The 23921-nt window shown below is 39.9% G+C and overlaps 1 protein-coding gene across 2 annotated transcripts in view; it reads right to left on the bottom strand.

Moving 5' to 3' along the window:
- LOC141768023 (E3 ubiquitin-protein ligase MARCHF2-like) overlaps positions 1-15600 on the bottom strand; it is a 100303-nt gene extending 84703 nt beyond the window's left edge. For both annotated transcript variants that reach the window (XM_074635894.1, XM_074635895.1), the window contains exon 1: positions 15591-15600. The gene's annotated coding sequence lies outside the window, so the exon portion shown is untranslated. The remainder of the gene's footprint in view (positions 1-15590) is intronic.
- Positions 15601-23921: the final 8321 nt, after the last annotated feature.

The following is a 23921-nucleotide window of genomic DNA, read 5'->3' as shown; positions in this document are numbered from 1 at the left end:
AATTTAGAACAGGGAGCATGGAAAGAAGGAGGCGCTTAGAGCTTCGAATACAGTCATGTAGCTCCCGACCGGCTTTCCAGATTAAGGCAGATTGAATAAACGCGCCTGTTGCAGTGTGTGTGTGTTCGGCCAGAGAGATAGAAACTAAAGGAGAAATCAAACACCTCCTCATGTACAGCAGCGGTGGTGGCGGTGATCACACACTCGGAAGTGTTTTCTGCACGTTCAAAACAGCGGCACACAAACGCAATGACAATTTAATAGCTCAACCTGGCCTCTGCCCCACGGCGCATAAAGCCCAGTATACTGAGAGGATTATTTTAGGATCCAGGCTCTGGCTTCCATAATCCTCTCTCCTCTCCTCTCCCTCATCCTGCTAAATCCTCTCCCTTCTCTCCTTTCAAATGCTCACTAATCTGTCTCCCTGCGACTCTCTGTGTGGCTGTAATCTGGTTTGTACCTATCTTTCACCTGCACCAGGTTCACATCAATAGGTCAGTGTGCCAAACGAAAGGATGCTTCTTAGTTCACTTCTCCTTTTTCCACAGCCTGAAGGATGTCCTGACTGGTGTTTGACTGGTATTAATAAGTATGTTTTCTTAAGTGTATAATCACCTGAAAAAATAAGAATCGTAGTGTTTCCGTTACCTTAGAATGAGCCGTTTATATCTACATAGGGAGCGGGTCCAACCTTGAGACAGTAAGGAGGATAGGATTTAGAAAGCAAAGCAGTTTTAGAGACTTTGTTTCCTGCATTCTGGTGACTTTTAAAGAATGAAAATAACAAAATAATAAGTACACTGCAACAGCATTTAGGGATGCTGGATACTGGATCAGATATCGGGTCAATGCTGACTCCAATAGCTGGATCGGGTATCAGTGACAATGGGGCCGATCTATTAATTTCAATTCTATGTTTATGTACTATACATATACTCCTGTTTAAGTTTGGACCAATTTGTTGCTGCATTAAAGAGGTTTATACCTGAGTTGTAATTTCTGTTAAATATGAAGATTTTTTTGCCACGTTTCTGTAAATGTATATCTATGTATTTATTTGTTACATTTTGTTTTACAAAGTTAGGAAAACAATGTTTAAGTCAAGCCTGATGTTGCCTTACACATAAAAGAATGATCCCAGTCACTTCCACACAGTGAGGCATCCAGATTATTAATTAAACACTGGTATTGGATCAGTATCGGCCAATACTCAAAGCCAAGGTATCGCTATTTAGACTGAAAAAGTCGGATCAGTGCATCCGTAACAGCATTTCTATGTTAAATAGGCCTACTTTTGATTTTACTTTTAATTCTCAGGAAAGAAAACTGAATAAATCCCCTCTCTGGTGTGAACTTGTGTGAATCTCTGGTATAAACTAGGCTAGTATTCATCAGTTTTCATTTATTCATTCATTAGTACTCTACATTTTCTTTCTCCTTCTCTCACTCACTGAAGGTCCTTTCAGAGACAATGCGACAACGGCGCTCTGGAACCTGTTATTTCCAATGGCTTCCAGTACTTCCAATAGTTCAAACCACACTGCGGTGTCGCAATCAGCTCAACTCCGCCAGGAAAGACATTTGGTGTAGCTGTATTGTCGTCTGGGTGGAACCAGTATAGGGCTTATACACGCTGTACACTGCCAGAAACATGTTGAGATAACTAAAAGGAAAAAAAGGTTTGAAAAATTGCCATAAAATAGGAGAAATACGGGAGAATTGTGACCTCGGGAGGAAACTGGGAGAGGGCAATGAAAGACGGGATTCTCTTGGGAAAATCGTGAGGGTTGGCAAGTGTGAGCGGGTCCTCACGAAGCCGGCCGCCATGTTTCTACAGTAGCCCAGAACGGACAAACCACTCTGTTAACTTTTCCTGCTGGGACCGGAGTCGATAATGTTAAATTGAGCTACGCTCTCACAACAACTGGCTCTAGAGAGGGCCATTCATGTTTTCACGCCGGCCACCATAGTTCTCCTACACGCTTGGCACTCGGGAGAAGCTTCAGTTGGTTGCAATCTGCATCCTCACTGCTAGATGCCACCAGATCCCACATTGCACCTTTAAGTTGTAATAAACTTTGAACTGAAACTGCACTAATGCCGCTGCTTCTGTGGCTCAGCTAAAAACCTCATCAACTATGGCGTTATGCTTGTGGCAAGGTGAACTAGATGTGACATGGGTAGCATGAGCTAATGAGCTAAACAAACAGACAAGGAGCAAGCTGGAGTGCCCTTCAGTTCACTTCTGACTCGGTATTTGTCCTCCCTCAGCAGCTGCTGATACTAGAGATGGCTGAATTTATTACCCCCAGGTACACAGTGAGCTTCACATCCTGTCATCGGGAGTCACGCTGTTTATTTCTTGACGGGCGATATCTAAACGATAGGCATCCAATTAAAGGTGACATTTACCATGGTGGGCCTGTCCGTGCTGCTTCCGCACACAGCGTTTGTCCTGTTGTCTGTCGATAGTGCTCTGGCTCCATCTAGATAATATCGCATCTGACAGTCATGACAGGAGGAAGCGACCACAGGCATTTGCAGAGTCGTGACAGGGGTTTGATAAAAGGGATAGAGGAATAAACATCAATTTAGACAGCTTATAGATAATACAGAGACCAAGAAGAGATTATGGCAGAGATTATGTCTGTGAGATAAAAACTGAGTCTTAGAGGAATATTAAATAAGAATGGATCTAGACTGAGGATAGCGGCCTACTGGGACTGGAATATTTATCTTCTCAGGATGATATTACTCATCCAGGCTCAGATGAGATCATGTATTCACTGCAATACACAGGTGAAACTAAAACCAAATCAGTGTTTCTGCCTTTAAACACAAGTTTCTTCATTTCCACAGTTGTCTTTGAATAACCAGTCAACCAGATCCGAAGGCATGTGTGTGGCTTCTGTCTGTCAGGCCTGAAAAGTCCATTACCTCATATCCCATTCCTCCCATCTGCTGTTATTTCTCCCACCCTCCCCTTCATTGCTAATTAAGTGCAAATCCTGTCCTCATTTCTATGGTTACAAGTTACAACACATGTCGTTAGAGCGATGTCATCATTCATTCTTGCACTCATGTCAATGGGCGATGAAATATGTTACTGTAACTGAAGAGAAAAGCTGGGCTTTGTCAACATCACTTAATGTCTGGACATGTCTGCACATGCCGTGATGTATGTCCACCGTCTGAGGACGCCACATACAGGAGCAACAAGGCCAGAGGGGGACGTCCCCCCTACCACAGAGCCTGACAGGAAGTTGGCTTTTTAGTTTGTTGGAAAGTCAATTGAATAACTACAAAAAGATGCAAAACGACTACAGAGATGCAAAATGATTAGAGATGCAAAACGACTGAAGAGATCTAAAATAACTACAGAGATACAAAATGACTAGAGATGCAAAATGACTAAAGATGTAGAACGAGTAGAGATTCAAAACAACTAGAGATGCAAAACGACTACAGAGATCCAAAACAATTGGAGATGTAAAATAACAAGATACAAAATGACTACAGAGAGATGCACAACATCCACAATTACATCAAAATGACCACAAAGAGATGCAAAACAACTATAGAGAGATGCAAAAATATGGAGGACGGAATCTGCCGAAACCACAAAGAGACATATTTATTATGAGAGAAGCTTTTATGTCCTCAGTTTTCCTTTAGCTGGATGCAACATTGTAGAACTCTGCATTATATCACCGGATTAGCAAACACTAATCTTGGTAGAGGAATCGAGTGTGACCACACGTTGTCGTGCTGTGCTGTTTTGTTTTGTTTTCCATTTCGTGAAATATTGCAATCCAGGGTACATTTGTAACTTTTAAAACAGCGAGAAGGAAATAATTTTACCCCAAAGTGTATTTAAATAAATTAAATGCAATGCTCAATTTAACTTAATATTCAGTGTATTTTAAAACAATCTGATCAGATGTTTTATACAAATCTATTGATGCAAAATGATAAAAAAATAACAAACAATAAAACAGTAATAAGACAGTAATAAAACAGGCAGTATGCACATATGTATGTATCTCTATCTCTATCTTCAATTAATCAGAGTTCACTGGGTACATTTCCATTCCTGTCGCTTGCCTTTGAAATGTGGGTGTGTAAGAGAAAGAAAACTGCACCCTCAACACGCAAACATAAGCCATCAATTAGCATTGTCAATGAAAATATTTGATTGGCACGCTTGGGTGAGACGCAACTCATTTACAAAGAAATGAAAATGAACCATGAAGAGATGCAAAACATCCAGAAAGAGACACAAAACGACCACAAAGAGATGCAAAACAAGCACAAAGAGACACAAAACGACCACAAAGAGATGCAAAACAACCATGAAGATACACATATTTATTATAAAATAAGCTATTATGTCCTCAGTTTTCCTTCAGCTGGATGCAACATTGTAGAACTCTGCATTATGTCACCGGATTAACAAACATTAATCTTGCTAGAGGAATCAAGTGTGACCACAGGTTGTCGGGTTGTGCTGTGTTGTGTTGTGTTGTGTTGTGTTGTGTTGTGTTGTGTTGTGTTGTGTTGTGTTGTGTTGTGTTGTGTTGTGATGTGTTGTGTTGTGTTGTGTTGTGTTGTGTTGTTTCAATCCAGGGTTACATTTATAACTTTTAAAGCAGCAAAGGAGGGAAAGCTTTTAAATGCAATGTTTAATATTAAATGTTTTTAAAATCTGATCAGATTTTTATACAAATCTCTTGATGCAAAATGCTTCAATTAAAAAACAATAAAATAGACAGTAATTATGTGTATGTATGTATGTAGGTATGTATGTGAATAGGTGCGTGTCTACCTTTAGTTTATTCGAGTTCACTGGTTACGTTTCTATTCCTGTCACTTGCCTTTGAAATGTGGGTGTGTAAGAGAAAGAAAACTGCACCCTCATCACACAAACATAAGCCATCAATTAGCATTGTCAATGAAAATAATTGATTGGCACGCTTGTGTGAGACGCAAAACATTCACAGAGATGAAAATCAACCTTGAAGACATGCAAAACAAGCACAAAGAGACGCAAAACAAGCACAAAGAGACACAAAACAACCACAAAGAAACGCAAAACAACCACAAAGAGATGCAAAACTACCACAAAGAGACGCAAAACAACCACAAAGAGATGCAAAACATCCACAAAGAGACGCAAAACAACCACAAAGAGATGCAAAACATCCATAAAGAGACGCAAAACATCCACAAAGAGACGCACAACATCCACAAAGAGACACAAAACAACCACAAAGAGACGTAAAATAACAACAAAGAGACACAAAACAACTAGACACACAAAACAACTACAAAGAGATGCAAAACATCCACAAAGAGACGCAAAACAACAACAAAGAGACACAAAACAACTAGACACACAAAACAACTACAAAAGAGATGCAAACCATCTAGAAAGAGACGTAAAACAACAACAAAGAGACACAAAACAACTAGACACACAAAACAACTACAAAGAGATGCAAAACATCCACAAAGAGACGCAAAACAACAACAAAGAGACACAAAACAACTAGACACACAAAACAACTACAAAGAGATGCAAACCATCTAGAAAGAGACGTAAAACAACAACAAAGAGACACAAAACAACTAGACACACAAAACAACTACAAAGAGATGCAAAACATCCACAAAGAGACGCAAAACAACAGCAAAGAGACACAAAACAACTAGACACACAAAACAACTACAAAGAGATGCAAACCATCTAGAAAGAGACGTAAAACAACAACAAAGAGACACAAAACAACCACAAAGAAATGCAAAACAACCAAAGAGAAGCAAAGCATCTAAAGAGCAAAACAACCACAAAGAGGCGCAAAATGACTACAAAGATGCAAATGTCTTTAAAACTGTGCCTCAGTCTGCCACCCCCCCACCCCTCCCATTCAAACGTTTCTAAACCTGCCCCTGGTCACATACCATCTATAGTATTTAGTGATGAAAAGTCTCAATAGTGTTCCACACTGTTAGTCAAATATAAGAAAAACACAATCAGTCACACAGTCGTCTCTGTTGCTTTACACATTTTCTTCACACCCACCTCCTCTGAATTCCCTCCAGAAAGCAGTTAGCCAAAGCCAGCCTCGATTTCACCATCGATGAGGAGAAAAGAGAGATCGATCAAAAATGTATGTACTGTATGGCAGCCATACATACAGCAGGGTCTCAGTGAGTGTATATAGAGTGTGTGAGTGTGCGTGCATGCTTCAGTGTGGAAATTACTGTAATTGCAAATTCTCTGAGAAAAAGACGACAGGAGCATGACCTGATGTGTGTCCACCACGGAGCCATTTTAACAGTTGTGCTGCTTCTTGCTCCGGAATATATAAAAAATGCTACATTGCACGTATCCGGCACATATTTTAGCACAGCAGAAGCAGCAATCTGAACATAGACGACCACAAAGACACACAAAATCCTTATGAATTGTTTTATATTAGGGCTGTCAAAGTTAACGTGATAACGCGTTATCGCAAATTTGTTTCAACGCCAATTTCTTTAACGCATTAACGCAATCGATCTTTTGTTGGTGGTAGTGGGCTCAGGTTTTAAGCTAGAGAGAAGATACTGGCATCATATGAAATAAAAAAACCTGAGGAATCCATCGGTCCCAATCATGTCATGCTAGCTTGTTGCAAAAGAGGCTAAATAACGCTCCATTTTTCCTCTGACCTCAAGATATGTGAATGAAAATGGGTTCTATGGGTACCCACGAGTCTCCCCTTTACAGACATGATGATCACATGCAGTTTGGGGCAAGTCATAGTCAAGTCAACACACTGACACACAGACAGCTGTTGTTGCCTGTTGGGCTGCAGTTTGTCATGTTATGATTTGAGCAAATGTTTTTATGCTTAATGCAGTACCTGTGAGGGTTTCTGGACAATATTTGTCATTGTTTTGTGTTGTTTATTGATTTCCAATAGTAAATGTATACATACATTTGCATAAAACAAGCATATTTGTCAACTCCCATGTTGATGAAAGCATTAAATACTTGACAAATCTCCCTTTAAGGTACATTTTGAACAGATAAAAAAATCTGCGATTAATCGTGAATAAATATTTTAATCAATTGACAGCCCTACTTTACATCCATAAAGAATGAAAACTAAGAAAAACAAGGAATCATCCCAGAGAAGCAAGAGAGAAAAGATGGAGAGACACAGCGGTAGAGAGAGACAATGAGAGTGAAACAGAGAGAGAGAGAAAGCCAAGTCGATGTCCCAACAATCTGAAGATGATACTGAAAGGAGATCTGCTGTTTCCAACACTTGCTCCCATGACAACAGCCGCTGACAGGGCCCCCGACCCCATGGCTGGTCTGTAATGAATCATCGGCCCTGAAGCTGTGGTTAACACCCACAAATGCACACATATGTGCATGCAAGGACTCACACACACACACACAGGCACATGGCAAGACACACCGATATGCACACACATGCACACACATGCACACACACGCAGCCGTGTTCTCCTCTTTTACCAGATTGGCTTTCAGAGGACACCCGCTTACCACCGACAGGAACAAAAAACACATACTTGTTTACATCAAGAGGATTGTTTTTCAACTGCAGCCTGTTGACCAAAGAGAGAAGTGGATTGTACGTTCAACCGCGTGAGCAGATAACACACCCCTGCTGATTAATGGCTTTGAATGACTCTGAGCCACACCTGGAATCTATATGTGCATACATGTATGTGTGTCTTTGCATGCATGTCAAGCTATAATCCTGGCATGCTTGTATGTGCCTGTGAAAGAAATGCTCCTCGACAGCTGCTCCGGTGAAAGAGATTGAGCATGTATGAGGATAGTCAGTCACACCTTTAAAGAAGCACCACCTACAATCCTCCGCTTGTGTTACATTTGGAAAAATGTTGGCCTTTGAATTTATAATGGCAGGCATGTGTTTTAGTCCGAGCCATCGAATGAAAGAAAGTTTCAAGTTTCACACACACTTGAAAGATCTTAAATCATACCGGCGGCTACTTTGCGTTCTTGGCCTGTGGCAATCAGAGTGTTTGACGAACCATCTATCACTCAAGTGCTGTTAAGAGGCCCCATCTTCATCTTTTTCTCCATTCCTCTCGCACACCTTCAATCTTTCTACCTCTGAGCAGAGAGAGATTGAGAGATAAAGTCCATCCCAAGAGGCTATTTTCCTTACTTTCGGCTAAATATGAATACAATCGCACTTTGCTGATAATTCAATGCACTTCCAAAATTAAAAGGTACACTGTAGGAACCAGATGTCCAGGTAAGAGTTCATATGAAATCTGTAAAAATCTGTAGGCCTTGATGTGATGAATTGAGTGAATAATATAACTTTATCTTTTTGCTCTGTGGGTATCATCAAATATTGTATATTTATCTTTATTTTACAGCAAGTGTGGTTTGATACCACAGCAAACACTCCTTGAGCACCTGCTTTGTCAGAAATCTAATTGGAGGGAGTCTATGCCTGTCTGTCCTACGATTTTCTCGATAACCGTCATCCGACTTAACATAACATGTTCAATGTGTGAGCCCCATAATAAAATGTTCGTCAGCGTCAACACCCAGACTAATGAATCAAGACACTTTTTATTGCTTTTCAGTCTTAGTCTTAGCCGACGGTCGGATGTCGGTCAATTTCGGGCCGTCGGTGAGCGTCTGTCGGCCTAGTTTTTGCGGTGTGTCCCGCACCGTCGGCTCTAGTCTGTCCGTGTCGGCATGTTGAATTGGCGATGGAGCCCGTTGGTGAGAGAAATCACTCTGATTGGCTGTTCAGTTTAAGCAAAATGCTCAAAAATAGAAACGGAAGTTTCGCCGCTTTGTTTCATGTACGTATCATAACAACGGCTTGTATATTTGCAGTCTTCAGTCTGCCGGTGTCCCTTTATGAATGACAAATACAGACTACCACCGCCTGCTGGTGTGGAGAGGTTATTTAATCCCATGCAGGCGCAGAACGTACATGCTAGTTGGTCGTTGGCTTTAGTTTTTGCGGTGTGTTCGAGTCCAACTTTTTGGCCAAGACATGCAGACACGCAACAGTTGGCCTCGTCACCACTGGTTCTTTAATGTCGGTTTGGTGTGTCTGGGCCTTTAAATGATTACCACAACCAGGCTAAAGTAACCCAAATGGCATTTATAACATAAACAAAAACAAATTAAACAATATGTGCACTTTTCGACATTACAAATAATCTTTTGACCGCACAGACTTGAATCACTCAGTCATTGGGACAGAAGGCTGTGTCCCAAATATCTATTGTATGGTTAAAAGGTGAATTAAGACGGGCCACTGCCATGCTGTTGAGGATTTGCTTATCCCTGATGAATCAGCATGATATGCCATGTGTTTCTGACCTACTTACCAAAGCATGACCCATGTACACATGAACCCACATGAGCTGCATGCACACGCTTAACAGACACCACGTTTAACCAGAACACTGTCACACGCCACGGCCGTACAACAACGTCACACACGTCTAAAACCACTGCCCACCTTTAGTCGTTCACATGTTTCTCTCTCCCACCTCCCTCCTTTTTTTTTTCCATCCGTCTTTCTCCTGCTCTGACACAAACATTTAACCACCAATGCCTGACATAAGAAATCTAGTTTAAATGAGAATTTTATTCTGCTTTTGTTGAATCCCCCGGCTTTTCTTTGTCTAGTTTTGCAGTGTCCACTCTGTTTTCCTATGGCCTGGTGGCCTACTTCTTCTTCTCCTTCTAACCCCACCATCTCCGTCCACCAGTCCCTCACTTCTCCCCCATCCTCCAGCATGTCAGATAAACTGCGGTCATCCACGTATCCTCATGCCTTCCACTTGTCTTTATTAGAAATCACTCTCTATTGTTGCGCTTATGCCTACCATACACAAGAAGACTTTGAAAAGACTTTGAAAAGACTGAAGTCTGACACCCTCTCACATCTCAAGACAATGTGTCTTAAGTCACAGAGTTTTTGGTCACAGAATATAATATTTTGCAAAGACTGGGGATCTTGCAGGATCACTATTTACAAGACTACAACTAGATTCCTTTTGAGATTATGTCACATCCTGCTGAGAAACTGTTTACAAAGAAGTGGACAGAAATTACTGCAGTCCTCCCCGGCACTAGCTAGCACCAAGCCCCCGGTCGTTGATGCCAATTTTCGTATTGACCAAATGGTGGTACGTGATGCCATTGGGCTGAAAATACTTTTTCCTATTGACTTACATTGGGAAAGAGACATCTGTAACTCAGCGAATTTTTTCTTTTTTTGGGTACTTTATCAGTCGGCAGTCGAGCCATTTTGGCTTCATACTCCACTGAGCGACTCTCACGGGAATGAACAGGAGCCCGCCTCCAATGCTGTATCCAGTTCTCTTCATACATCCATGGCTAGCACCCATTGTCCCAAATGGGGCAACTTGAAAGCTAACGTTAGCTACTGAAATGTTTTGGTGCCTTCAAATGAAACTCGTGAGCTCGTGTTTACAACGTGGGAAGTCTTGTACACAATATGCTTGGCGTTCAAGTTGTTAAGTTGTGAGAACACCGCTGCTAAGCAACGGCAATATTAACGTTACTGTCGGCGTCAAGAAGCCACAGAGGCGAACAGTTTAACAAGCTAGCAAGTGGGTAACATAATGCAGTAAATGCAAAGGCATAATAAAAGAGGACATAACGAGCTTGTTGGGAATATCAACATTTTCCTTTGACATATTATAAAATTATGCGCGCCGCAACTCTAGCAAAACTCTCGTGATTTTATTGCGACATTGGAAAAATGTTAGTGAAATCGCTTGAAAAGTTGTTGGGTGTAAGGTCGACATGTAGTTAAAAAAGCAAAGAAAAGTGTAGTAGTAGTTGTAGTATTAGTAGTAGTAGCAATAGTGTTTCAATAACACAGTTCCTCTTTACTGGCCTGTGTGCAAGACCTCCATGGATATTTCAGTAAACAAACTAATTAGTCTTAATGACTGTGTTTAATTCAAAATGACCTAATTTTTCTACAACTTCTATATTACGTAAGTGTGTTTGCATATGTTTTAGTAATTTCTACAATAAACTGCATTGTTTAAACCACAATACCCTCTCTTTTGTGCCTCAATGCTTTTCCTCTCTCCTCCAGAATAAAAACAAACATGTTGTCTCACCAGGGTACAGTAGATTGTTAGATTATTTTGCTTGGTTACTCCAGTTTAAAACAGTCTTTTCTCTCAGCAGGAGAGACGTGTCTTTGTTTATGTATGCCCCCCTCCCTCCCTCTCTGGTTTTATTAGAGTCATGTGGTGAGGATTGTTTTGAATAATAACCCACTGCAACGAAACTACGACCCCTGGTGATAAGAAGTGTGGAGGCACTTTGGGCTCCTTACATAATAGACATCAGCACTAGCTCTTTTTTTGGCACAGCTGCGCTCTGCCTCAGATGTGAATGAGAGCTCAATGATTATAATGAGAGCATTATGATTCTGTTCATGTGTGTTTGGGAACTCGGGCATTAATATTCTCACTAAGCCAGATTAATCAGTTGAACACACACAATTAAAGTAGCTCCTATTATGCAACTGCTCTAGTGGAGAAGGTTCTGTGCAGGGCTTTACAGGGTGTTTTTGTGCACCGGGGCATCTTTGTCATGCAATCTTAGCGTTTAGTTTTGATACTTTCCCGACTCCAAACAGGTTTTGTAAGCACAGTTTGATGGGTGACATTTATTAGTGACATTTATTATTGCCGAACCTCCAGTATGCATAACAAGTTAATTGGTACGTCTAGCAGCTCTGTGCTGTCATCTGTCTTTAAGACTATAAAAGAGACAAACCTTAAAGGCGCAATGAGTATATTAAATAACTTTAAAATCATTACATCATCAGTTTTCAGATAGATTTAATTTATTTTTTATTTTTAGTTTATAAGACTGCATGGTCTGTTTATCTGATATGCCTGTGAAGAAAAGATCCAGTTTTTAATTTCTTTGCACTGATCTTAAATAGCCCTCCTGAGGACCTAGGAGTCGCTGAAAGTGCTGATAAACTAGGGCTGTCAATCGATTAAGATATTTAATCGCGATTATTTGCATGATTGTCCATAGTTACAACTAAGGACAGATGTATTATTTTTTTTTTTTAAAGTTATTTTTTTGGGGGCATTTTTCCATTTTTATTGAGGACTCTGGGCCTATAGACGATAAATATTATTCATCCCTACTTAATGGAATAATGTATGGACATTGAGGTGATGCCGAAGCATACGGACTGCCTCAATTATGGACATATTACTGGACAATTATGACCCTGTCGTGTCTTAAAACATGTGACTGTGCTGTACGACTGTAGCTGTTAAAAGGAAATAAAAAGAAGTTTAAAAAAAATGATTGTCCATAGTTAATCGCGATTAATCGCAAATGTTTTTATCTGTTCAAAATGTACCATAAAGGGAGATTTTAAGATATATTTGCATAAATCAAGCATATAATCTCCCTTTAAGCTACATTTTTAAAGGATAAAAAATGCGTGATTAATTTGTGATTAACTACTATGGACAATCATGCGATTAATTGCAATTAAATATTGTAATAGATTGACTAGCCTAACTTATATACATGTAATTTATTGGTTAATATACATACAGTATTAATATGACGGGCGTTCCTGTTTGCACAAGGACGAAACATTGTTCTAGTCCTATACAGTAAACATGGTATCATATTTGATCACTGACAGGTAACACATACCAAAGAGACTAAGAAATCATATGTGGGAGAAAAAGAAGAACAAAGGAGACAGGAGGTGAAAGATGTGGAAAGAGGAGAAGGGAACAGAGGTGGGAGGGGGAGGTAAAAAGAGAGGGACAGCAGGGAGGGACGGGACCTACTTACAGCTCGGAGCTGGGAGGAAAATTACTGCATAGAACCCCCCCTCCACCCTTCACATTTTATATTTACAGTGTGTACATATACACAAAGCCATCATCATCAGCTATTATTTTGAATTACCTGCAGCCTCAATATCTTTTTCTAAGTGTCAGTTGGAGAGCAGCATCTGTGTGCAGTTCATTAGTTTCGAGAGATGATTCAAAGCATTTGGAGCTGACTGGTGTGTGACGAATCTGTGGTTAAAACTGTTATTATATAAGTGATACCATCCTTCTTTCAATACAATTGTGAGTAAAGCAATGAACACATCATTTTGTGGGGGAAACAAAAACAAGATATAGCACGAGGAATTTTTAAAATATATACTGACAATTGCACAAATTGGATTGCAGGAGGAATTTAGCCATGGATTTATTATTTCCTGCTCATAAACCCCTCAGTAATATTCAGAGACATCCCCAGGAGCTTAAATCTAATCTCTGGCCAGATTCAATATAGAGAGACATTAGGTGATCAGAGCGAAACTTTATTGTTTTTCTCATGAGAGTTTCTGGGTTACCTGAGAAAACAGAAAGGTATTTTAAAGCCATTACCTGCACACAACTACCGTGTAAAGTATTCACAGATTATAAAACACAAACCACTGGTTTCTTAAACTGTGGTTTGCACTCAAAAACAGCAGCTCACGGTGCTTTTAGTGGGAAGTAAAGCTGGAATAGTTTAGTTTTAATGATTTTAAAAGCTATCTAAATTGAAAAATAATCAAGTTCACATTTAAAGGTCTCATTGATAACATTGTTATTAGGGCTGTCAATCGATTAAAAGAGTAAATCGCGATTAATCGCAAATTAATCACATGTTTTATCTGTTCAAAATGTACCTTAAAGGGAGATTTGTCAAAAATGTAATACTCTTATCAACATGGGAGTGGACAAATATGCGGCTTTATGCAAATGTATGCATATACTTATTACTGGAAATCAATTAACAACACAAAACAATGACAGATATTGTCCAGAAACCCTCACAGGTACTGCATTTAGCATAAAAAAATATGCTCAAATCATAACATGGCAAACTGCAGCCCGACAGGCAACAGCAGCTGTCAGTGTGTCAGTGTGCTGACTTGACTATGACTTGCCCCAAAACTGCATGTGATTATCATAAAGTGGGCATGTCTGTAAAGGGGAGACTCGTGGGTACCCATAGAACCCGTTTTCATTCACATATATTGAGGTTAGAGGTCAAGGAACTCCTTTGAAAATGGCCATGACAGTTTTTCCTCAACAAAATTTAGCGTAAATTCGGAGCGTTATTTATCCTCCTTCCCGACAGGCTATGACGTGGTTGGTACCGATGGATTCCTTAGGTTTTCTAGTTTTAATATGATGCCAGTATCTTCACTAGCTAGCTAAAAATTGCGTTAAAGAAATTAGTGGCGTTAAAACAAATTTGCATGAACGCGTTATTGTTGCGTAAACTTTGACAAACCTAATTATTATGATTGTAAATTAATCATTGATCAAAATTTTGGTGGGTCCAAAATTAATGTTTTCTTTATCTCTGTGGGAGATATCTGATATTTGGTTCTCACTTCTAACAAGGCTTGTGAGCCAATAGTATAACAACGTTAGTATGACGTTATATCTCTGGGTCGTCAGTTAGTCAGGAAAAAACGGATAAATAGCTGAGATTGACAGTAGGATATTTTAATGCTGTGTAAAGTTTCCACGTATTATAAAACACTAACCACTGGCTTCTTTGAAGTCTAAACAGCCGCTCACGGAATAGTAATAATAGAAACACTATTGGGAGACAAGTTAAAACAGTTTAGTTTTAAGGACTATAAAGACTATCTAAATTGAAAAATAATCAAGTTCACATATAAATGCTTGAAAAGTTCTAAATAAATTGAGTTGATAAGTGAGTCTCGTTGAAACAAAGCTATTTGAAACAAATGATTAAACTGAATTACTCTATAAATTGCTGCCCGCTATAACTTAATTGTGAAAAGAGCCAGGCTATTTATGAGCAGTACTGTGCCTCAGTAATAGCAGCGTCTGTTATTAGTTGGCACACATAATGTGATGGAGGCATTACTTACTCCTCGTAGTGTGTAGGATTTCTCATTACATAACACAGTATCAGTAAACAATCCCTAATTAGCCTGACCTGATGCTAATAGCACCAGAAGTTGTGAATAATAGATCAAACTCTGTCCCAGGACAGTTCAACTCACCCAAATTGGGATTTTTCTTAATTTATTAATTGAACACGTCTTTTTTGTTTGTTTGTTTGAGTGTTTTAGAGACCTGCACGCACCAGGGACATTTAATCCGGCTGTTTCTGAGAATAAATTGAATTTGTAAAAATGTGCCGCAGCATGTCGGTCTCAGAAATGAGGACACAGACAGGACAACAACAAAGATATTCCTGTTTTCCCGTCCTGTTTCACAGACACTGTGATTGTTCCACATCTTGTGATTGCAACTTGTGATCAGTTGTGCAATCTGTGGATAAAAGAAGTAAATGGATTAAGGACAGTCAGAGAAAGAGAAAAACAGAGAGAGAAACAGAGAGAGAGAGAGGTCTTTTGAGGCTTATAATCTTATACATTATATGTCAAAAATCACTTTTTTTACCCACTTCATGTTTACAAATAATAAGAAAAGAAAGAACTTACTTTTACTGCTTTAAATTTGTATGTATCTATTCTCATACATGGCAGTTGGATGGGAGGACGATTGGTATTTAGCGTCACACTTTTAAATGAATTATAAATGGCATGTTGGGTGACTCTCAGTTACTCGATGACCTTCACAGCGATGATGAAAAGCTTCATTTCTGGTTAGAGAATAGAACGTCTTATATCGTTGAACACAACGTTCTCGGCAGAAACATCCGCACACAAACGCACGTAGCTGCTAATCTATTGTCATGGAGACCGATTATTCTCATACAGTGCGATGTGGGTGTGGTTACGAGGAAAACTGGGTCTTTTCCAGCGTATCTGAACAAAAGCCGCTGAAATGAGGTGATGTTTTGGTTACTCATCTGCTCAAACTGAATGTGCATGAATAGAAGCAATTAAGGGGAAAATTGTAAAATTACACATGGAGATAATAAAAATATCCCAGTGGCTGTAATCAAGTCATTTAATCTCTTTAAATAAGCATATTAACAGAGCTCTCTGACTCTAAATCTGCAGTAATAATATCCTTAATATTATGAAGGGAGCTGAATTTGAAGCTTTATGGATTTGGAGAAGGTGGCTATTAACGATGTTCATCACCATTATCTGATCACAACCAATGAGCGAATAAAAAGTTGTCTTTTTACTATAGACTGTATATAAGAAGCAGGGCTGTCAATCGATTAAAATTGTTAATCACGATTAATCTTATGATTATAAATGATTAATCGCGATTAATCACAAATTAATCACACATTTTTTTATCTCTTCAAAATGTACCTTAAAGGGAGATTTCTCAAGTATTTAATACTCTTATCAACATGGGAGTGGGCAAATATGAGCATTATTTAACTTCCTTCCTGACAAGCTAGTATGACATGGTTGGTACCAATGGATTCCTTTGGTTTTGTAGTTTCATATGATGCTAGTATCTTGACTCTAACGTTGAGCCCGCTTCAACCTCCGAAAGATCGATAACGTGCTAAGAAATTAGTGGCCTTAAAACCTGCTGGCTGTTAGAAAGAATGCAAGTTTAAGGCACTTCTGCATTGGCTTCACTTCTCAGACCCGCAGGTAGCCCACTGGGTTTTACATAACCTCTCTCACCATTACAGCATGTGAGACGAGAAGAATACATTAGTGTAAGGACAAGACATGATGCAGGATGTAAACAAAGAGAGGGGAAGTTGAACCTGCTTTCTATCAGTCTGAAACTTACATACTGTGCAAGGCCGTGATCTTCCTCATCCTGTTATTTGTGTAACACAGAACAGTGATGAATGGAGGCGTGAATAGGACGGTGATGACACATGATAATGGAGACGCAACAATTTCAACCTATTGTGCCCATGCACAACCAAGGAACTACACACTGAAAGAAAGTGCAAAAATGGGTGTAAACAAAGAAGGACACACAAACATGTTTGTATTACCACACTTTTGAGAACACTGTGTTCCCTAACTCAGTGGTTCTCAACCCTTTTGGCTTGTGGTCCCTTTAAATGAAGCAATGTGTACTTGTAACCCCTAACCCCTAACACCTTATGGCCTGAGAGTGGCCTCTCAGATTGTTCGTTTAAAGGTATTTCATAAGATTTTTTTTTTTTTGGGAACCACACTTATTTGCTTTCTTGCCGAGAGTTAAGGCCTTTTCAACCAAGGGTCGTGTCTAGAAGGGAGCCTGCAAACGGCAATCTCAAGCTCAATACCTAACCTTAACTATTCGAGATCAATGCCTAACCTTAACTATTCAAGGTCAATTCCTAACCTTAACTATTCCAGATCAACGCCTAACCTTAACTATTCGAGATCGATGCCTCACCCTTAACTAATCCAGATCAATGCCTAAACTTAACAATCTCGCGAGAGTTGACCTAGTTTGCAGGCTCCCTTCTAGCCACTGCCGATACCAAGTCCGTATTTTTCGTCCGAAATTGACAGCACGTCTAAAAATAAATACGACCTCACTTTATGTCAATCACGTTTACACACCGACTCCGGAACTTTTGTTTTGCTTCATTTAAGTTCTCTCATCCGTGAAAAGGCAAAAGAGGCTTGTTTGACCACTGAGGGCCACCGTCCATGCAAATGTCCTCATCCAATATGGCATCTGATAAAAATTCGCTCCGTCTCCCGACAAAGAAATAAAAGAAAACACAGATTGAATTTAAACGTAGATTGTGACAGGTGATTGCAAAACATCTTGGAATCGGAGATGGTCGCAAAACAAAGGATGTAGGAAAGATTAGACAGTAGTGGTTGTGCTCATTCAATCATTAGTCCTGTTTGGGACTAGCGCTATCCATTGCGCCCATGTAATTAATTCAATCTTGTCTCCTATTGCGAATTTTTGCAACGAATAGAATAATAAAAGGCTTTTACGCGTAATGTTTTTTTATTGGGTGACGGATTAAAAACATATACGAAAAATACGGACTTGGTATGCAAAGACCTTTACATGAGAACATTGATAGCACTCACTATGTCAAGAGTGGTATCAATTTTCTTATTTAATTTTTGCAAGAAAGCGAATAAGTGTACTTCCTATAAAACCCAAGTCCAGAACAAACAGCTCTTTAAGAGTGTCCTCACTCCACACTGTGAAAATGTCCTCACTCTCAAGGTCTCTGTGTCTAAAACACACAGATACAAACATGACCTTATACCCACTCAAATGTCTGTACAGAGTCCTTAACCAATCATATCATATAATTTTCATAATAATTTCTCTGCATCCAAATCCAAGCTGTCACATGATGTAATTTAGCATGATGTAATTTCCTCTACTACTGCTGTGACACCACATCTCGTGTGTTATTCATTAAAGCCTGAACTAGAGCAGCGCTCTCTGTGTATCTGTCCTCCTACAAATGGTGATCTAGAAACGATTCTCTGACTTTCAGCTGAGCGAATGGAGCCGAGCTGACCGGGTCAGAGACAGAGAGCGCTGTGTATCAGTCCCGGCGGTCTCGCTTTCAGTCGGCGGACTGTGGTGAGACGGAGCACAAGATAAGACGTATCACGGCGCATGATCTATAATGGCTCGGAGGAGGCTCGGCTTTCAATTAATCCAGCCGGCATTGTGTTACAGCACATCAGTACCACAGCTAATCACCGGGACCGGGCCTGACACACTGACACAAATATATAGCCACAACACACACACACACAGAAACAAACAGGGGAATACACGAGACACACGGGAAAGGGAAAACTCAAGAAACACAAGGAGTAACTGGAGGTACACGGCCGTGGCAGGTTTTAAACTGCCCGCGGGATGAATGAACAAGTAAGAATCTGCCAATTCTTTATTAAAAGCTATTTTCGCTGTCTACTTTTCTCTTTTTAGAGCATGCCATGTGAAATTACTTTTGTCTGACTCAATTATTTCTCAGACTATTGCCTCGTATCTCCCCCGTGTGAGTGTTTATCTCACTCACTGACTCAAGCATGGATGTTTTATAAGGTTGTGTCTAGAAGGTAACCCACTAATTGCGAAATCTGTCAAAAACTTGTAAAATCTCTCGCGAGACTTGCTGCCTATAACACTTTATTGCATCCAAAAACAAGTATAACAACAAAATAACATTTACACATGAAATTGAATGCAATAAAATCACAGATACACAAAGTCAAGAGCAATTTAATAAAATGTAACTCTAGAACCAATTATTTTTAAGAAAAGACAGTCAAATAAATAAATGCTTTTCATTCTCCGAGTAGGTTTCAGGGACATGAAATCGTTGCACTTTGTTTGATTTGCAAACAGGAAAAGTAGGTTTCAGGGAGCTGGATATATGGACAAACACCAATATTTATGTTTTAACATGAAGAGGAAACAGCACAGCATGAACACCCAGGATTCACTCAAAGTCCAGTCACGGTGCTTCAATTTACTGCATTTTTTACATCTTGTTTGGCAAAGTGCATCTGCAATATACTGACCCCTGAACCGGGTTTCCATGGAGACGCCTGGTTGCCTCACCAACACGCACAGCTGGACAATAGCAGAGGTAATCTCAGCATCACATAAAGCAGTAAACACCTTTGTGTGCAGGAGCAAAGAAAAAATGAGGACAGTTTACCGGAAAATTGGGAAAGAGATTGAGGCAGAAATGAAGGTTGCATTGAAGAAGTACAGAGGGAGCCGAAACGGGACAAAAGACCCCATCAATGAAGCCCTACTGCCCCGATACACTCTTACATATACAAGTTTAAATGCATGTGTTCAGCAGACTTGTCACACAGGCATATAACAAAGAAAATCCAGACTTCATTCATTTAAAAAACACTGCCCTACATATAGAAGTTTGGTCAACACTGGGAAGGAATGAATGAATTATAGCACTCTTGCTAGAAACTAGAAAATACCAAGAGTGCGCTAGATTTTAAAAATTGGGGGCCGTACACAAGCCGCATCTTTTGCACGCTCAAATCCATTATTGTCAATGCGTGCTATAACGTGAGAGTAGCACCGATGCGGCACGCAAACGTTCCCAAGCCCCTATTTTTCAGGCTGCGACGGCTGCGCCCCGAGATGGAAATAGTTCAACTTTTGGAACGTGCACTGCATGACATGTGACGAGGAACAACCAATCACAGCCGTCAGATATCTTTTCTTTCTTCCGTAAATATGAGTCTATGGTAAATATATGGAGGAGGAGTTAATCATTTTAGTGCCGGACTACCCAGAGCGTTACGATCGGTCCCACGGACTATTTTACTGGCTTAATCCTTTCTGTCCAAGGACGACAAATGACCTTTCACAGGTTGAAAGGCCAGCCAAATTGACACATAAAAATCTATACTGTGAGGGATTTACGGTGCTGGAAATGCATTTATTATTATTTTTTTTTGCGTTTAGTTTAGTCAGTGAGGCTTCCTGCTAAATTACCGCAACTTCGTCATCATCGTCATCGCAACACGCAGGTTTTAGTTGCTCAGTAACGGCGGGCGCGACAGGAGCGCAACCTCTCAAGCACACTGGAAAGAAAAAAAGTGGCACAGCTGGCGTTTTTCCACGCGATTTAGACGCGGCATGTGTATGGCTCCTCATCCAACCAAAAAAACTGTTTCTGGTGTTCAATTTTGTAGATAGTGAGAAGAGCCGGTGGCTAGCTTGTCGCAAAGGAGGCTAAATAACGCTCCAATCTTGCGCTAAATTTTGGGGAGGAAAAACGGGCATGGCCATTTTCAAAGGGGTCCCTTGACCTCTGACCTCAGGATATGTGAATGAAAATGGGTTCTATGGGTACCCACGAGTCTCCCCTTTACAGATATGCCAACTTTATGATAATCACATGCAGTTTGGAGGCAAGATATAGTCAAGTCAGCACACTGACACAGCATGTTATGATCCAAGCATATTTGTTATGCTAAATGCAGTACCTGTGAGGGTTTCTGGACAATATTTGTCATTGTTTTGTGTTGTTAATTGACTTCCAATAATAAATGTATACATACATTTGCATAAAGCAGCATATTTGAGTATTAAATACTTGACAAAATCTCCCTTTAAGGTACATTTTGAAGGGATATAAAATGTGTAATTTGCGATTAATCGGGACTAACTATTTAAATTGATTGACAGCCCTAGTTTTGATACTACTTGGTACAGGGTTATTTCGGTCTATACCTTAAAGGTATTAAGTACTAAATCCCAGCCCTACCCACAATGCAAACATAGCTATTGTTAGTTCTCACAGCTGTCACGCTATCAGCTAGTAGATGAAATGATTAGACGGGTTTATTACAGTACTGTGACAACCACAGATACTGGATCTTTTTTTTTTTTGTCAGAGCGTTTGATTTATTGATTGCTGCCGGGATGTAACGAGTATTTCAACTAATATAACAAAAAATGTTTTTGAAGATTACCAACTCTTGCTATAATGACATTTTGAATATATATAATATGTATTTCCTTTTAATCTCAGTGACTACAAAACTAAATAAAGTCTAATTTTGTGTATCCTGAACATTAACAAGATCTCTTTTCACCACAACAGGATAGAGCTTATTATTTAGAAAAAGAAATAGTGAAACTCAAGAAAAACATCAAGACTTGTTCGTTACAAAACCCCTTTTTTTTCTTCCTTTTTCCCTGAACACTGCGGTGCACTAATGATTTGATATCACACTGTAGGATAATTGGCCAATTTTGCACTATGCAGTATTGTCTGTCAAATTGTAGTCTGCGGGACCATGTTACTGCCACAGACACTTTGATATGCAAAACCTTCTGTTCTGTCAGAAGCTGCTCATTTTACTCTGCTGTCTGGGCGAGAAAAAATGATCAAACTACTGTAAATAGTATCACACTGTTGGAAACAAAGAAGGTGCAGACAATTTGCAGCTGAAAGAAAATCGTTATGTCATCATCATCAACTTAAATATCTGTATTTATTCTGATTTGAATCTTTGTAAAAAAAAAAAAAAAGGAAGCTTTGAGTGATAGTGGATGGTTTAGAGGTGACAGGAAACAAGGGGAAACCGAGAGGGGGAATGACGTGCAAAAAACATCCCTTGCTTGAGGTAAAGTGGGGACATTACATCACAGTATGTAGTAAATTTGTGGTGGTGTGATGGACGACAAAAGCTGCCCAAAGCATTACATACCATTATGCGCTGCTAGAATAAAAATGTTTAATTAAAGCTCCCATACTGTACCCTGCAGAGATGAAAAATCTGCTTTTCATGCATGTCTTTGTGGTGTTGTGACTGCAGAGACAAAAACACAAGCTCCGTGGTGTTTGTGTTGGTGAAGATGTTTGTCGTGTCCTTCCCACACTGTTTGCACAGGGTGCAGCTGCACACCCTGCTGACTTGCCAATTAGGCCTACACACTTACTCACGCAGCCTGTTGATTTTCCAATTACACCTACCCAGCTTCACACACTGCTGACTGTAATTAGGCCTACGCGCTCTCTCTCTGAGACTCACAGATGTGCATATTATCACGTACGACTGCCGGGGTTATTGCTCATAATGTACAGCTATCAAACTCCACTTAGAAATCAGACAAAATAAAGGAGGAAAGATGTGTTTGGATGAAAAATGATGAGACGGAGAGGTTTAGCTTGCTAAGCACTCCTGGACAGCTGCACTGCAGAGCTTCCAGTCCTCCGAGCAGGCAGTGGGTTTTTCTCTCTTCATACATAGCTGAGTAGTTTCAATAAAGTGAATTAAATATGTGGTAACTACAGAGCTTATGTTACTGCAGTGAACTGAACTGGCTGACCTCTTGTATATCTAAATACAACATTGTTGCACAGAACGTAAACAAAAATGCTGTTGGCATTAAATCAATACATAAAGAAATAAGACATTAAAGGGGACATATCATGGAAAAACTCACTTTTTCAGTGCTTGTGCACATACTGTACATTTGGGTATCTGGAGTGCCTACCAACCCCAGATAAATGTGAAATAAGACAACCCAGTCAGTTTTTTTGTGGGCTGTCTAGACCAGAAAATATGTGATTCAACAAGCCATTAAGATTTGGCTCCTCTTCCTATGTCACACGCAGGCTCATTAGAATAGGCTCGTTCGAGATGAGCCAGGTCTGCGCAGAATCCATCACCGGCGATCGAGCACAATGCCGGTTAGATTTGTGTCCGACTTGCTCTGACGTAATGCACACGGGGGCAACAATAACCTCACGAGATCGAGGTGGCCGCAGTTTTTAGAGCCAGTCGCCACAGTTGCTCTCCACCGACTGCAAGACCCAGGGCATGATGGGAAATGCCTGGCAGTCACCTGATCAAAGAGCTGATTGGCTCTTAGTTTACAAGGCAGATTTAAAAAGACTAAAGGATAGAATACAATATCAGATACACGCACATTTCCACATATATTTACAAACGAATATAAATAAATCTGAACGTGTTCTGCAAACTATCGGATCTAACACTATCTGTCACTATTTCTGTGACTTCCTGTTAAGTCATGTCAACTGTATGTATGTAAGCTATTATATGGCTATTTAAAAACATATATGTCTGGTAGTTTTTCTGTATGGCCTTCATTTTGGAATATTAACGGCCATATTGTCCATAAAAAAAAAGTCTATAATCTCATGTGTAGGCTACTACACCATCGAACACTGTCACTGTCCTTTAGCTCAGTGAACCTCACTAATAATACATGGTCTACTTCTGTGGATAAACCTCAACACACGTACAGACAACATGCCACCAGCTAATCTGGAACATGCTGACACATGTGTTCAAAAAACTCACAAGCTCTGACTGGGAACAGCATTCATCCACAAAACTCAACATGTCTATATGCATACTTATACACCTGTCTTCCAGTCCGCATATATA

This window comes from Sebastes fasciatus, chromosome 5, assembly GCF_043250625.1.
Source record: "Sebastes fasciatus isolate fSebFas1 chromosome 5, fSebFas1.pri, whole genome shotgun sequence".
NCBI lineage: Eukaryota > Metazoa > Chordata > Actinopteri > Perciformes > Sebastidae > Sebastes > Sebastes fasciatus.
Note: the sequence above shows the minus strand (reverse complement) of the source record. Positions and strands in the feature narration are given on the sequence as shown.